The sequence below is a fragment of the Cajanus cajan genome, chromosome 4, assembly GCF_000230855.2.
Source record: "Cajanus cajan strain Asha chromosome 4, NIPB_CcT2T_4, whole genome shotgun sequence".
Lineage (NCBI taxonomy): Eukaryota > Viridiplantae > Streptophyta > Magnoliopsida > Fabales > Fabaceae > Cajanus > Cajanus cajan.
In genome coordinates, this window is record NC_138520.1 from 49,105,737 (window position 1) to 49,123,057 (window position 17,321).

Sequence of the window (17,321 nt, forward strand, 5' to 3'; positions counted from 1 at the left end):
ATTAATAATAAATTCAATTGAATAATACTACCATTAAAAAAATGATTGACTACCTTAACATATTCATTCAATACATTTTGTTTTCAAATGTAATCATGTACTTTGTACTATCCCAATTGAATCCACTTTGACTAATAATTATACTAACAATTCTATACCATGTTTAGAAAGGTTCTTGACATTATCTCCTATATATGATGGGAACACCGAAACACTTAGACTAAACTTGAGTTGTAGTATTATATTTCATTACTTTCCAATTTCCATCACTTTTATTGTCCAAGCTCCTTTGGTCTTTAAATACATCAACTAAAGGACATTCCATTTCCATATTCCATGGGAAATAACTTCTTTTATCCTCTTTCTTATCTTCAGCTGTCATGTTTCTTTTAATCAAAATATGATGAAAAGGGGATCTGATTCTTCAACACCTAACCCTACTGTCAAAAAATAGAGATGATTAAGACTTGATGCATTTAGTATTCCTTCACTACAAGAAAAAATGTAAATTTCTGATAGACATATTCCGTCAGTAAAAATGCATATCCATTGAAAAAAGAGAGTTTTTCAACAAATGCAAATTTGTTGGAAAAAAAGGTGTCGAAAAAAAATCCGTCAAAAATATTTTAATCCATAAAAAATTACCGATAAATATATCCGTTGGAATTATTTGAAAATCTTTATGTGATTTCGATAGATTTCTGTTTAATTTTATAAATTTATTAATGTAACACTCCTCCTATATGATCTTTCAAAGGTTCCATTTCATGACACTTCATTTTTCAGCGTGCTTTGTCCTTACAGGAACTCTTTCTAGGAAACTTTCCAAAAGGTCACCCATTCCTAAATTACTCAAAGTCAAGCACGCTTCAACCTGAAGTTCTAATGAGATAAGTCTTGAGCTTGGGAGAGCTTAAAAGAGTTTTGATGATTACAACATGAGAACAACAACTTGGAGCACAAAAACAAAGTCAAAGAAGTGTCAAGAAAATGTTATGAGTTGGAGCTATGTAATAGAACTTAGGATATAAATTGTTGTGAATATGTTTCTATAGTTTTGTGTGCTTAGTATGCTTTGTGCATAAACAAAATCTATGTCTAAACTAAGTAGAGAGTATATGATGATGAATTAAGAAGATTGGAAACTTATTTTGAGGTATAAAATGAAGTTTTAAAAACTAAATCAAAATAATCGATTATCGTTAAATATAATCGATTATTCCAGCTAATAGGCTAAGTGGAATGCCTTGCTGTAATAATCGATTATTTGCCAAAATAATCGATTATCCTAGGAACAACTCTCTGGAATAATCGATTATCCAGCAAAATAATCGATTAAATTGTTCTTGGTTGGTTTCCAGAAAACCTGAAGAACAAAATAATCGATTATTCTTTAAAATAATCGATTATCTGCGTCTGAAAATTTATAAATAGTTTGAACTTTGAGAAACTTCAGACATTGAGTTGGAACTGATAATCAATCTGTGAAAAGCGTTTTTTGTGAGTCTTTGTGACATCTTGGAGAAGTTTTCTTTGTGAAATCCAAGAGTAAAAACGTTTGTGAAAAACTTTGTTAGAAAATCATCATCATCATATTCTTGAAAGGGGAAGATAAAGATTTGTTCAAGAATTCCAGGTGAATTCGTTCCTTTTATTCTTTGTGAATCTTTGTGGAAAATCTTGAGAAGGGTTTCTCAAGTAATAAGGTTTCTTGTAGTGGGTTCTACAAGGGGTGCTTTCTTGGGGTCAAGAAAGTGGTTATCTTTAGTATAGAAGTATATGCATGTGTGTTTGCTTGTAAACCTTCTTGATTAAAGATAGTGGAACAAATCTTAATCAGGTGTTGATTAAGGACTGGATGTAGGTCACATGTGGAGTGGCTAAACCAATATAAAAGACTTGTGCAATCTTCTTCTACCTTATCTTTTACAGTGTGTAATTTCTTGGTTGAACTTTAAAGAAGATAAAACTTGATTAACAAGTGTATGTGAATCTTGATGGTTTAAATCTGAATTAGTACATTGTTATTGAACCTCATTATGTTGTAATCAAGTGGGCATATTGCATTCATATTTTCATAACAAGTCTTTAGAAAAGCTTCATTTGGAAATTCAATCATAGAAAAGTTTTAAGTGAAATAAAGATCCTAGAAACTCTGATAATTTTTTAAAGGGTCATAGAATCCAATTCACCCCCCCTCTTGGATTGTGCCATTCTTTTCTATCAATTGGTATCTAGAGCAAGGTTCTTGAGAGTTATTCAAGATTTCAAAAATGGCCAACAACAACTTACCCTATGGTGAGGGTGTGTCTATTCATAGACCTCCTGTTTTCAATGGTGAAAACTATGTCTATTGGAAAATTAGGATGAGAATTTTCATTGAAGCTATTGATATTGCTGTATGGGATGCTATAGAAAATGGACCCTATATTCCTATGAATAAAGATGATGATGGTGAGCTTAAGGAAAAACATTGGAGTGAGTGGAGTGATGAGGAAAAGAAAAGAGCTCAACATGATAAAACATCAAAAACATCATAACATCTGCATTGTCTATTGATGAATTTTTCAGAATTTCACAATGCTTATCTGCTAAAGAAATGTGGGATACTTTGCAAGTCACTCATGAAGGAACAAGTGATGTAAAGAGATCAAGAAAGCATACACTCATAAAAGAATATGAGCTATTTAGAATGCAAAATGGTGAATCTATTTCTGATTTTCAAAAGAGATTTACACACTTGATAAATCACCTTGTTGACCTTGGCAGGAAATTTGAGAAGGAAGAGCTGAATTTAAAAGTGCTGCAATGCTTGGACAGAACATGGCAAGCAAAGGTAACAGCCATTGAAGAATAAAAGGATTTGACCTCCTTGACATTAGTTACTCTCTTTGGGAAGTTGAGGGAGCATGAGCAAAAGCTGCACATATTTGATGAACATTAGCTACTCCTTTACCTTTCAAGATAAGAAAGGTAAAAGAGTGTCATTGAAAGCCTTAAAATCTGCCAAAGGAAAGGAGGTGTGTGAAGAAACAAGCTCCGATGATTCCGAAACCGAGAACTTCAATCTGTTGGTAAAGAAGTTCAGAAAGTTCATGAGAAGAAAGAAGAATTCTCCGTATAAATTCAACAAAAAGACAAACAAGAAAGAGGAAGCAAGCACATCCTCCTTTAATTGATTTGAATGTGGAAAACCGGGACACATGAAAGCTGAGTGTCCAAATCTCTTGAAGAAGCAACAAGAGGAGAAGAAATTTAAGAAAAATGGAAAAGGGAAGAGAGCCTACATTGCTTGGGAAGATAATGACTCAAGCACATCAAGTGATGAATCTGAATGTGAGGAGAACAACCTGTGCTTGATGGCTGGAACTGACCATGACACAATTGTAAGTGACTCTGACATTGAATCCAATCCGGATTATGATCAGCTTCAAGAAGATTTTATACAAATTCATGAAGAAGCTGTCAAATTAGGTGCCTTAAATTCAAAGTTGAAAAACAAGCTGAAATGGTATGAAAATGCTTTAATTGAAGCTGAACAAGAGCTTGAAGATTTGAAGCATGAGCATGAAAATCTTCAAACTATGTTTAACTTTAGTGAAGCTCACTATGTTTAACTTTAGAAAAGCTTCATTTGGAAATTCAGTCAGAAAAGTTTTAAGTGAAATAAAGATCCTAGAAACTCTGATAATTTTTTAAAGGGTCATAGAATCCAATTCACCCCCCTCTTGGATTGTGCCATTCTTTTCTATCAGTAAGTTATCTAAAAGTAGATGTGTAACGACCCTCCATGGTCCCTACACTTAGTGGAATCGTACTACTACAACTAGACTAAAAGGAATATTAAATGTGACAACTCATACATACAGGGTATATAAAATATAATAATAACTAAGTTTTCTAAAAATAAATTATAACGTTATATATATGTACAGTCATCCAAAATAATATTCTCTAGTGTCGGTCAAGCACAACAACAGTTACCCCAGCAGGTAACTCTAACACTAGGACAAAACTCCTCGTCTCGCAGCGGACCTTAACTCCAAGCTAGCCCTAATCTTCTCCCATACAAAGTATGATCATCGTAGTCCATCCACATGGAAAACAGAAGGGTAAGCTAGAGTTCAATAAACAACCATACAAGTATAGAACAATAATCTATACTACACATTCATTCAATCATGTTCATAGAGCCCTAATCATGTTCATAGATGCATCTTAACAATCATGCAATACATGCAACTCATGACAGATATCAATGCGTATCAATCATTTAATGCGTCGTCACGCATACACCTAGGATATCTCCCTAACAATAGAGCAGTGTAAGTGACATCCCAATCCTACCGAAACCACCCCAGCCGTTTTCACGCTCAATGCGCCCGCTCGGTCACAACTAAACAGGATAAAAAACCTCACTCGAGTTTACTCGGATGATATCACTTACACAATCGGCAGTCCAGATCCACCATCAGGTAGAGCACAGTTGGGTACAGGCTTACCACGACCTTGGCATGCATTACCAAGTCACTTATGGAGTTCACCCACTAACTATCCGCAAGGATCCACACACCTTCCCCAGTATTTGGTTAAGGGAATAATCCTCGACCTCATACTCCGCTCCAACACTAGCTAAGGACTTAGAGGAGATTCACCCAATCCAATGGCCTACCTGAGCACCACTCTCATATATCAGTGGTCTATCCAAGCACCACTCTCAAGAGACTCTGTGTGAGCTCTTCAAGTTTGAAAATATTTTTCCTTTCCTCAAGTCCTAGGCTAGACTCATGCCATAAGGCATCACATGAAATTATGCATCATACATCATACATGGTCTATCCACCATCATGATCAATAATCATACTCATTCCATAAGGCATCACATGCAATAATGCATCATACATCATACATGATCTACCCACCATCATATGATAATAATCATATTCATGCCATAAGGCAGCACATGCAATAATGCATCATACATCATACATGGTCTACCCACCATCATAATCAATAATCATACACATATGAACATATACACATGTCACATCATATTTAAACATTCATACATATCATCACTATGCATACATATGAATCACACCTCACCATACATCATATATCATACATACATGATTCAAAACTTCAACTTAACATGCATTAGCATCAATTCATTCATAAATATGTTCACGCCCGGCGCAGCCAAATCACGCCGGCCTAACATCTAACCCGAGAGCTCTAAGCTCTTCCACGCCCGGTGCACTCAACTTGCGCCCGGCCTAATCCCAGTCAGAGAGTTCAAAAACTCATCTAAACCAGCAAATACAACCACATGTAAACATAAAAACACAATGCACAGGCTCTATACAACACAAAAATAAACTCAAAATCAACATGCACCCATCCAATGCATCAAAATCACCAAAAACCCCATTTTTCCCAAAACCCCAAAAAATTAGCGAATTCTCCGATCCAGCCATGGATCCTCGACTTTCATGCATCAATTGAGTCACTAAACTCACATGCAACTAAACGACAAACATTCTAGCTTCCCTCACCTGAAAATTGGCTCAAAATGGCCAAGAACTGAGACGAAGTAAAATTCCCTTTTGAAGCTCAACCCGGAAACTTCAATCCACCCAAAGCAAGATTCCTAGTCTGAATTTCAAGAAAACACAGAAGACATTAGTGATCTAGAGGAGAAGAAGAATCATACAGAGAAATTTGGGAAAGAAAGGAGCTCACAGACCCAGAGTCATTCTCTCTAAAATTTCTCTCTAAAACCTCTCTCTAAGTTCCCCTTCTTTCTCCTCATGTGGCCTATTTATAGAATTCTGGAGTGGCCAGAACAACCCGTTTCGAATCCGAAACAACCCGTTCTGCACTCAAACATCATGTGTAAAATTCACATGCAGAACGACCCGTTCTCAAACCAGAACAGCCCGTTCTAGGGTTGCATTTTACTCACAATGACCCTGTTTGGAACGTCCCGTTCTCAACTAATATTTTTAGGCCTATTTAGTAGTTTGGAACAGTTTGTTCCAGTTTGGGAACGACCCGTTCTAGGCTACTAAATCACCCTTGTTTTAGTAGTTTGGAATGGCCCGTTCCAATTTTGGAACGCCCCGTTCTAGTCTACTAACTACGTTACAAGATGCATCTTGTTAGTATAGGTAGTACAAATTAATTCCTTTAAGTCATCCTCAACTATACAATCTTATACTTATACTATCTTTGGATCCCTCTCATTCCGATGTGTCTGGACTGTTATAAAAATATAATAATATATATAATAATTATATTAACCAATAATAATAATTATATTATATTTAATTAATATTTATTTGTATATATACATACTTTTATAATTAACAGTCTACTTATTTCTATTTAAAATTAATATTATGATACAATTTAAATTATTTATTATAAATTTAAAAATTTAAATAATAATTTAAATATTTTAAAATATTATTTTTATAATTTATAATGATAATATAATTTATAAAATTATAAATATTTATTTATTACATACTTATAAATTAAATTTTAATATTTTAAATAAATTATTAATTAATTTAATAAATTTATTTATCTTAAATCTAAGATATAAAATTCAAAAAATGTATTTATCCTATATATATAATTTTATTGATCTTTTTTAATATATTATTGTCAATTTTAATCATCTGTATTATTACCGAACGAAATATTAAACATTTCTTATGAATTTAATTTTTGATAGATTATTAAACATTTTTTATAGATCAAATTTTTGACAAATCATTATCCGTTAGTAACATTCCATTGGAAAATTTTGACTTAGGCATCTATCAAAAAATTTCGTCAGAAATTCTTACATTTTCGACAAATATAAATTCGTCAGAAATATTCTGTCGGTAATTATATAACTTTTTCTACGAATTTTTTTCATCAGAAATATAAATTTTTCGACAAATTTGTGTCTGTCAAAAATTATCGTTGGATATATATATCCGTCAGAAATATAATTTTTTCAATAGATTTGTATTCGTTAGAAATATAAATTTTCTGACAAATTTGTTTCAATAAAAAATTATTCGTCAATAATTTGCATTTTTCTTGTAGTGCTCATAAGAATGTATAAGGTATTAAAATCCTATATATATATATATATAGTATTTTATCCTTAAGTATAAATTAGTCAAAAAAAAAAAGTAACATACACACAAGGATATAATTGTCTTTGAAAAAGTGGGTACCAAAAAGGGATATCCCTTTTGTATATTATTATAGGTCATCATTATTTTAAATAATTTTGAGATATTTTCATTATATATAATAATATTTTTTTTATTATATTTAGTTGTAACACATATAAAAGTTAATTACAAATTTCTTTTTTCTATATTTTAATAAAATTTACCTCTAATTTAGTGTTAAAATTTATTATAGTTATTTTTAATTTTTTTTGTAACGCTATGGTGTGAGTTGTGTCCTTTTTATATATTGCATGTTATATGATCCTTTTAGAACTCTAAAGATTATGAAATTTTTATGAGTTTAGCTATTTATAATTTTTTAGTGTTGAGGTCAAAGTTGACCAAAAACAAAAAGTGGTATACAAGGTTTTCAAGAAACTTGAGTTTCATAAATCCATTTTTCCAAGGTTTAGAGAGAAATTTTAGAAAGATGGGCTCTGGAGCTAAAGAATATTTTTCCTTCTTCTAAATTTATAAGAGTGTTCAGATTCTTCCCTAAACTAGTTTATGTTGTGCTTGAGTAAAGATTTAAAGTTGAGGAGCTGAGGGTCAGAGACAAAAGTCGACATAGGAGACTTAGAAGTTTCTTAGGTTTTCTTTCCTTGTTTCTAGGAGTAATTGTGGTAAGGGAAGTTGATAGATATTTTTTTTATGTGTGTTGCATACATTGATTAGTGCATTGTTTGGCTCATTGGTGGCTTTAGTATTGAATTGAGAAGTAAAAACCCAAATGCTTTAGGTTTTTGGTTGCTTATGTTGTTTTGAAGAATGAACGATGATCTTGGATCTTGTTGTTAATGCATGTGGTTTTCTTCTGAATTTTGTATCAAATGTGTAAATGATATAATGAAGGTTGCATGTTGGATTTATGTTGAGTGATGGTTGGGTTTTATGAGAAAAGACGTTTCTCCATTGTTTAAAACCTTCTTCTCTCCCATCGAAATGATACAATGCCTAGTTCATGTTCATGAGTTGAAGAACAGTTGCCTAGAATCATGACCTTCCTTAGTCATGAAGCATCGCCTAGCGATAAAATGATTAAATTCATAGGCTCGCCCAACGAGCTATAATTGCTTAGTGAGAGGAATCACAAGGGTTTTTGTCCACTTAGTAAGCTCTTGGTTGCCCAGCGACGAGCTCTAGAGGAGTTTGGCCACCCAATGATCCAAAAGTCCACCCAACAAGAAAAGTCACTAAGTGTTTCCTACATTGAGGGAGAGTAATCTCCCCCATGGAAAAGCTCCAAAGAGCTTAGCTCACCCAACAAGAGCCTTATTTCATGACTTTTTATGATTAATTGATGGCAAAGGAAGGAGAAGTGGTAGGTGTTCCTCTCCTTAGCTTCACCTATGCACGGATTCTCTTCAAGAAGACTTGAACCAAATGTAAGAACACTTGAATGGAGGAGGATTTTCGGAATTAAGGTGTCCTAGGCTATGGATGGAAGCATCCAAGCTTAAGGAGAAAAGGAAAGCTCACTTCAATAAGTAGGATTAAGGTGAATTCTCCTAGGGTTTTGAAGTTGGAACTCTCGGTGACTTTTGGAGGAGACTTGGCATAAAATGCTCTCAAATTTCATTAGCTCAAAAGTGAATACAATAGGTAAGGAGGGAAGCTTATATGTCATCCGGATTTAGGTTAACTTGGCGCCAATGTGGAGGCTTCACATGTGGCGCCAAGTTTTGAATTCAAATTTGAATTTTGAATTCAAAACTTAACCCACATGTGCTTCACCGGTCCCATGTGCTAAGTATACATTTAGGTTGGATTTAAGTTGCATTTAGGGTTGAATTTGAGTCACACATGTTCATCCAAGGTGGCGCAAACCATGTGACTCCAAATTCAACTTAAATGCAATTTAAATTAAACCTAATGTTGCCTAATCCTATGAATTAATAACTCCTCCTTAAATCCTAATCTAATGACCTAATTACAATGGTCAATGAAATACAATGAAAAGGAAAAATTACAAGAAGGAGAATGAGCCTAATATTGGGTGTCAAAAGCCCAAAGGCCCATGAAGCCCAATTATAAGCCCAAAGTGTACAAACCCTAATCTAAGGTCAAATACAAGACCAAAACAAAGTAAATCCCTATTCTATGAAATTACAATATAAACATGGTGTCAATCTATTAAAACCCAAGTGAGAAGCACCCTAGGTCCACCAAGCCCACTGGGCCCACTAAGTTTTGAAATAGACAAGTTTTCAAGTAATCTCCTGGCCATAACTCTAGTGGTTGGGCCTTTAGCCCATGCTCTTACATACTATTTTAAGATGATAAGTTGAAATATTATGAAAATTAATATAATATGTTGTCTACGATTGATGAATCATGTTATAGAAATTTGAAATGAAGTATATTAAGTTGTTTTAAGTTGATTTGGATAATATTTCAAAAGTTGTATAAACTATGTTGAATAAGTAGAGGATTTGTGTTAAGTTGAGTTGTGATGAGATGTGTATGATGTATATGGTTGAGTTGTGTTGTGAACTTAAGATTAGAGAAGAGAATGTTATTGAATGTTGAAATATCCAAACATGTGGATATGTGTTGTGGTGTTCTGATAACCCATTGTTGAAATATCTTCTTGAGATAACTAACTCTTAAAGTGAAGTGTTGTGTCTCTTCTAAGTCCTTAGTTAATAATGTGTGGGATAAGGTTGAGACATACAGGTTTATAAGTGACCAAATTGAGTGAGGTATGAAGTTGAGAGGTAAAATCCTTATTTGGTTACTAGAAAGGTGTGAAGTATTTGGAAGGCAATCGATAAGTTAATTTTATATAAGCTTAGTTGATACATATTAATGTTATAGTGGACACACATTGTAATGACCCGCCATAGTCACCACATTTTGTGAAATCGCTAACACTAGCAACTAAAGCTAAGGTACTAGAATGTACAAGATTAATAAACGAAAATATACCATGCATATAAGTATCATGAATATATAAGAAGAAATCAAACAAATATAAACATGATACATACATATATATATATATAGTCATCCCAAAATAATCCTACATCCTAGTGTCGGTCAAGAACACCTATACAAGGTACATCAGTAGTACAGCCATAAAAAATCAAAACTCTTGTCCACTTTAGCTCCTCAAGCCTAGCCCTGATCTACTCACATATCACGTATGATCATCGTAGTCCAAACTATAATGGAAATAGAAAGGGTAAGCTAGAGTTTTATATATATATATATATATATATATATATAGAAACACGTCTATAACACACCAGATATCATGTATGAAAACTAATCACATTTCAACCAAGCATGTACCTCACCCAATCATGTCCCAAAGGACATCAAATGCACATGAACACATCTCAACAAACATCATATGCAAACACATTGACCAACACATCGTCACGCATTCACCTACGGAGATTTCCTAACAACATGAGTAGTCTAAGTGATTTCCACCCTACCGAACCAACCCAATCGTTTTCACGCCCAAAACCTCGGCTTGATGATAGCAAAATGGGATACCAATCCCTCCTCTGGTTTCTCAGGTCTCATCACTTACACTAGGAAATTCCGATTCCATCATCAGAGTAGTACAGTTGGGTATAGGCTTATCACGACCTTGGCATGCATTACCAAGTCACATATGGAATGCACCCACTGATTATCCTCAAGGAACCACGTAACCTTTCTAGGTAATTGGTTAAGGGTTGTAGCCCTCGACCTCCTACTTACTCAACCACTAACAAAGGATTTGGAGGAGACTCAACAAACCTCAAAACCTACTCCAACAAACACAATTACTCAAGAAGGGTTTTCCAAATAGTGGCCTACCCGAGCACCACTCCAAGATAACCTATATGGGATCTTCAATTTTAAAAATAATTTTCTCTCCTCAAATCTTAAGCTAGCCATCATGCTATAATTCCACACCACATTCTCAGCATCAGCACTGTACCATACATCTACTATATACATTACATCCAGTCAATGCATATAGAGATCAACAACATTAATCATGTACAACATACCAATTCTTAACATCTCACCCAATAACAACATACCAATCCTTAGAAATTTATAAAATAATAGCATATCAATGCTTAACATCTACACCAAAAACAACATACAAATGCTTAACAATTTATACAATAATAGCATAACCCCACAATTAATTCAAACATAGCATGTCAATAATATAAAGCATACTAATGCTCTCACCATTTCAAGTACATAAATATAGAATTCCAATGGTTATTATCATCATCCTATGACACACAACATACAATAGACAATCATTCTATTCATGTTCACCAATTTCACCTATCATACAACATACATTACATGCAATTTATCAAAATCACATATTTCTACACTGATAACCTTCACCTAAAACAACCTATATGGATTTATACTACTCCAAGCATTCTCATACTTATCTCCTATGAAATATAAGAAGATTTACTACAACTCTCATGAAGACACCAAGTCCTAATTCCATCATCTACCTTGTCAAAAATTATAAAAACCGCAACCATTTTTCTAAATGCTGACAGCTTGACCTTTGCTTAGTAAAAAGGTCATAACTGGAGCTCTAGACCTCCTTTTTAGGTGATTCTAGTGCCATTGGAAAGCTAACATTCAAGGGTACAACTTTCATGCAAACTTTAAGACCAAATTCGGTCATATACCCTCACATATGTAGCGCTTTAGCGCTGGATTTATGCTAGTTCAGTTTTCTTTCCACGGCCATGGCTGCAGGTTTTTGCCACTCCATTTTTCCCCACAGCCATGGCTTCGAATCCACGGCCACGGCTGCAAGTCTCTTCCACCACCTATTTCCCTCCCACGGCCATGGCTGTGAATCCACGGCCATGGCTGCAAGTCTCAGCCACCACATTTTTTTCCCCACAGCCATGGCTGTGAATCCAAGGCTATGGCTGTGAGTTTCTACCAGTTCATTTTTCCTCCATGGACATGGCTGCAAATCCACGATCATGGTTGTGAGTCTCAGAATTTATGAAATCCATGTGTTTCACCTTTGATTTTCACTCAAATCCTCCATAACCCTGCAATCCAAGGAGACCCAATCCATGCTACAACTCAAATGCAACACTACCAATCACATGCAACACGAAAAATTCAGGAACCACAACATGCATGCATCAAATTTTCAAAGAGATCATCAAGAACAACAAAGTTTGAACTTTCGCAAGCAAAAAACTTCAATCCTTTTTTTCCCAGTTTGGATTTTCAGAATTTACATAATTTTTTAGTTCTCAACTCAATCAACAACCCCACAAATCATAAAAATCTAAGATTTCTAGCTTCCTTTACCTCAATCCCAAGCTTTACGAGGAAGAAAAAAAGGAGAACGAAGAAGAAGAATGTTGAAGGAGAATCCGTGTGACTCTGGTGCTCAAAGTCTTCAACTTCCCTATTGCTTAGTGCCTTGGTGAATCAAAATGAGAAGATGATTTCATCAACAAAGAAACATCAAGAATGCAATGGTTTTCCAGCACAACGAGTGAAGGTAAGTGAACGAAGGAAAAATTGTAAATGGGAAGTGAAAGAAAGTGTAGAAGGAATAAAGAAGGGAATGACTATTTTGGGTCTCACAACCTCCCCAACATCAGGAATTTCGTCCCCGAAAATAAAATTACTAGGAAATAGGAATGGATATTGCTTTCTACACTGCTCCTCAACCTCCCAAGTAGCTTCACCTGTAACGCCATGGAAATACCGAGCTATTTGGTAGATATACTCTATATATATATGTGTGTATGTATGCATGTATGTATATGTTGTTTATATGGATTTGGATTGGATTATGAAGATGTGGATTTGAAATGTACTTTGTGCATGTTGTATGTTGATGTGGTTTTGATTAGTTGTTTAAGCATGGTAGTGATTTTATAGTATGAGATGAGAGGTTGATGTTTTGAGAGGTTTATATAGGCATGTGTGTGCATGAATTTGGTGGATGATGCATTGTACACCATTATACTGAATTGGTACTAAGAGGGAAGAAGACTGATCACCTTCCTTCTCATCTTGGTTAAGTGAAGTATTATGGCATGCAACTCATTGTTCAAAGAATATGTATCTGAAAGTGATGTTTGTTTGTGTGTTGATACATGTTGCATTTCATATGGTGGTGAGTTGTGAGTATTGCATGGAAAGGAATAGGATGGACAGGAGATTGAAGGATAGGAACATAAGATAAATCTAGTCTTTTTGAGTGAATTTGAGGTTGTTTTAGAGCTTAGGGAGTTGAAATACTTCAAGGAATAGGATATTTGAGGTGAATAGGTGCTAAGGGTGAAATTTGGAAATTTTGGAAAATGGCTATATATAGGGACTTAGGACCGGAGGATTTCATTTGTCAGATAGGGACAGTTCTAGAGAGAGAAAGTAGAGAGAGGGGCTCTGGTCCGGAGGGAAGCTGAGGACACATTTGGGAAGCTTATCAAGCCAGGATCAATCTTCACAACTAGAGTTTCAAGAGATTCAACCTTTAAAGCCTTGAAAAGGAGGATTAAAGTTTGAGTTGGGATTTGAGGGTTTTGTCCAAATCTTGCATTTCGGAAGTTTCTGAGGTAATGGTAGTACTTATAAGACTTAATCTAGTATGTATGGAGTTGAAATATCACATTGATTCCATGTTTTACGCATGATTGAGGCTGGATTGAGATGGAGACGGTTTGGTTAGGTTTCTTCATGATTTCCTACGATTTTCATGGATTAATGGTTAATACTTGTTTTTATCACTTAATATGTTGTTTTTGGATGGTGTTTATACTCTATAATGGTTCGGAATTGTATAAATTTCGTTTGGGATTCATTTGGGATGGATTTTGGGGGTGAAAATTTGAGTTTTCGAACTTTCGACACGCTGTCTGATGCATGCGCGCTGAGCGCACACAACGACGCGCTGAGCGCACACAACGACGCGCTGAGCACACTGAAGAACAAAACTTTTTGTCAGGATGTGCGCTGAGCGCCCGAGACAATTACGCGCTGAGCGCATTAAAGAACAGAGCTTTCTGTTTAGAGCGCGCGGAGCGCACGGGTCTATGTGCTGAGCGCATATAGTCATGGGCTGAGCGCACGTGGTGACGTGCTGAGCGGGCAAAGCCTGATAGGCTCCCAGTTTGAGGAAAACATTTTATAATTGAGTTTTTTATGAAACTTTTAAATGTTGAATCATATCATCTTTGATGTTATATATTTGGTATGGAATGTGGCATGGTTTTGGAAAAGATTGCATGTAATTATGGAATATGCTATGTGTGTTTGGTTTGGAAAGCTAATAGAACTTAGAGGAGTAAGGTTATGGTATGGATTGGGAGATCTCTTGGTGAGGTCTGGATATAATCTTTGGGAAAATATGGGATTTGGGGGTCCCATGGTGAGGATCCCAATATGGAACTTTTCCAAAGATTATATAATAAACCACTTCAGATGTTAGGTGGATTCTGAAGTACTCCTCTAAGTATTCTATTTGCTACCGGTATGGGGGCAAGGCCGAGTCATACCGATGGATGAAGTGGCCACAATCACCAGGGTTACGTGACGACGTAATCCAACTGTATATTTTCCATGAGAGGTTAGGTGTGTGACATGGGTTGATGACATGTTTCACCGAATCAACACTTGGTTTGGATGTGTTGAGGCCAACATTTGGTTTGGATGTGTTGGTTACATCATGGAATTATACAGAGGTGTGATTTTGTTTTGGATGTGGAATATGTATACATATGGTATGGATTGTATACATTGGTTATGGATTCTTTATTATCATAGAATATGTATGCATTGGCATGGATGTGTATACATTGGATTTTGGATTGGTTTATATTTGGCATGGAAATGACTTATTATAATGTTGTGATTCCCTTGGTATGGATACATACTGTTGATGAGTATCTAGTTAATGATATTTCATTTTATTGTACTATGGTTGGTTTTATACGTGCTAACCCTTATATTTCCATGTTGTGGACTATGATGATCTCACTATGTGGGGGAGCAGATCAGGTGTGAGGCTTTGGGATAGCAAGGAGTCTTTTGGTAGCTGCTTTGAGAAGTGGCTAGGCTTAGAGCTTGACCAGCACCTAGGGTGTCTTATTTTGGTGTCTTCATGACGTTTTATATTCATTATCATTTTGGATTACTGTATAATCTTATTGAGGATAATGACTCTGCTATAAAAATATGTTATATATTTTGGAAATAATTTATATGTTATTGTATATTTACACTCTAGCGTAGCTGGCCCTTGCTCTATTTTCTTTAATATATATATATATATTATTTTATTCTGGTTGGTTCTGGATGTGACGGCCTAGGGTGGGTCGTTACATCACCAATAATTGTATCCCATAGAATTTTCACTAAGCCAATAGACTTGGCCTCAACTCTTTCAACTTGTGAACAATCACAACTACAGGTTTCTTCTCGTATGTTAGGTTCTCTCTAACTTGAACTTCATCCATTTCAACGACATGACTTGGGTCATGAACATACTTCCTCAATTGGGAGACATGAAACAAATCGTATAGATTGGAAAGGAAAGGTGGTATAACCAACTAATACGTCACAAGACCTACACAATGGAGGATTTGGTAAGGACCAATAAACCTAGGGGTTAGTTTCTTGGCCCTTACAGCCCTTCCCACTCCGGATCTGGTAGTGGGTGTAACCTTCAAAAATACATGTTCTCCCTCCTCAAATTCAAGAGGCCTCCTCCTCTTGTCTACATAAGACTTCTACTGCTACTGTGGGAAGTCCTCATCCTTTCTTGAATCTGTTTCACCTTCTCAGTAGTCTGTAGAACCAACTCTGACCCTACCACCATTGACTCACCCTCATAGTACCAACATAATGGTGTCCTACACCTCCTGCCATATAGAGCCTCAAAAGGCACCATACCGATACTTGCATAATAATAATTGTTATAGGTAAACTCCACTAGAGGCAACACTTCTTCCTAACTACCTAGATGATCTAGAATGCAAGCTCTCAACAAGTTCTCCAAAGACTGAATCGTCCTCTCTAATTGTCCATCCGTCTGTGGGTGATAAGCGAAACTCAACCTCAACTGTGTTCCTAGAGTTTGATGTAAACTCTTCCAAAATCTAGAAGTGAACCTTAGATCTCTAACAGAGATAATATTGGAAGGCACACCATGCAACCACACTATCTCCCTAATATACATCTATGTAAGCCTCTCCAAGGACCACTTATTGTTGATGGGAAGAAAGTGCGCACACTTTGTCAATCTATCAACAATCACCTAGATAGCATCTGTTGAAGATTGAAGAATCTACATCTGGAAGATGTTCCCTAGAAGTTTTAGTTTTGATGTTTTGCTCATGTTGCTTTTTATTTTAAGCCTATGTCAAAAGGATAATGTATTGATTGTTTAAAAGATTAGGCTTGTATGTGTTTGTTTGTTATGTGTTAAAAATTAGTAATTAACATGAAGGTGAAAATATCATAATACTCATTTTTCTTATTTCATTCATTGTTGAGAACATGAAGTATTAATTTACTGAGTGTTTGAGACTTTAAATGAAAACTTGAAAACATCAGAAATTTTCTGAGTTAAGGAATAGATTACCTGAACTGGTAATAGATTACCTGACTCATGTTGAAAAACTGATTGATACCGGAATAATCGATTACCATGTGTGGTAATAGATTACCAAACTGATTCTGATGATTTCAAGAGGAAAAAGGATCGTGTTAATCGATTATCTCTTTAAAGTAATCGATTACCTCTGTTCCAAATGTGAGTTTTGTGTTATTTTGGCATCGTGTTAATCGGTTACCATGTTAGGTAATAGATTAAAACAGGAGCTGAAATAATTAGTTCAGTTATTCTAACTCGTGGTAATAGATTACCATCACAGGTAATAGATTATCTCCGTTATGAATATAACTGAAATAACTGTTTCCTTGCACATGAAAAATTGTCTTTAAATAAGATTAAAACTGAAGCTTTTAAAAGAGAATTTTCACACACGGAAAAAAGAGAGATACTTACACGAACAAGAGAGACTTTTTTTTTAGAATACACATTACTGCATAAGAGAAAAA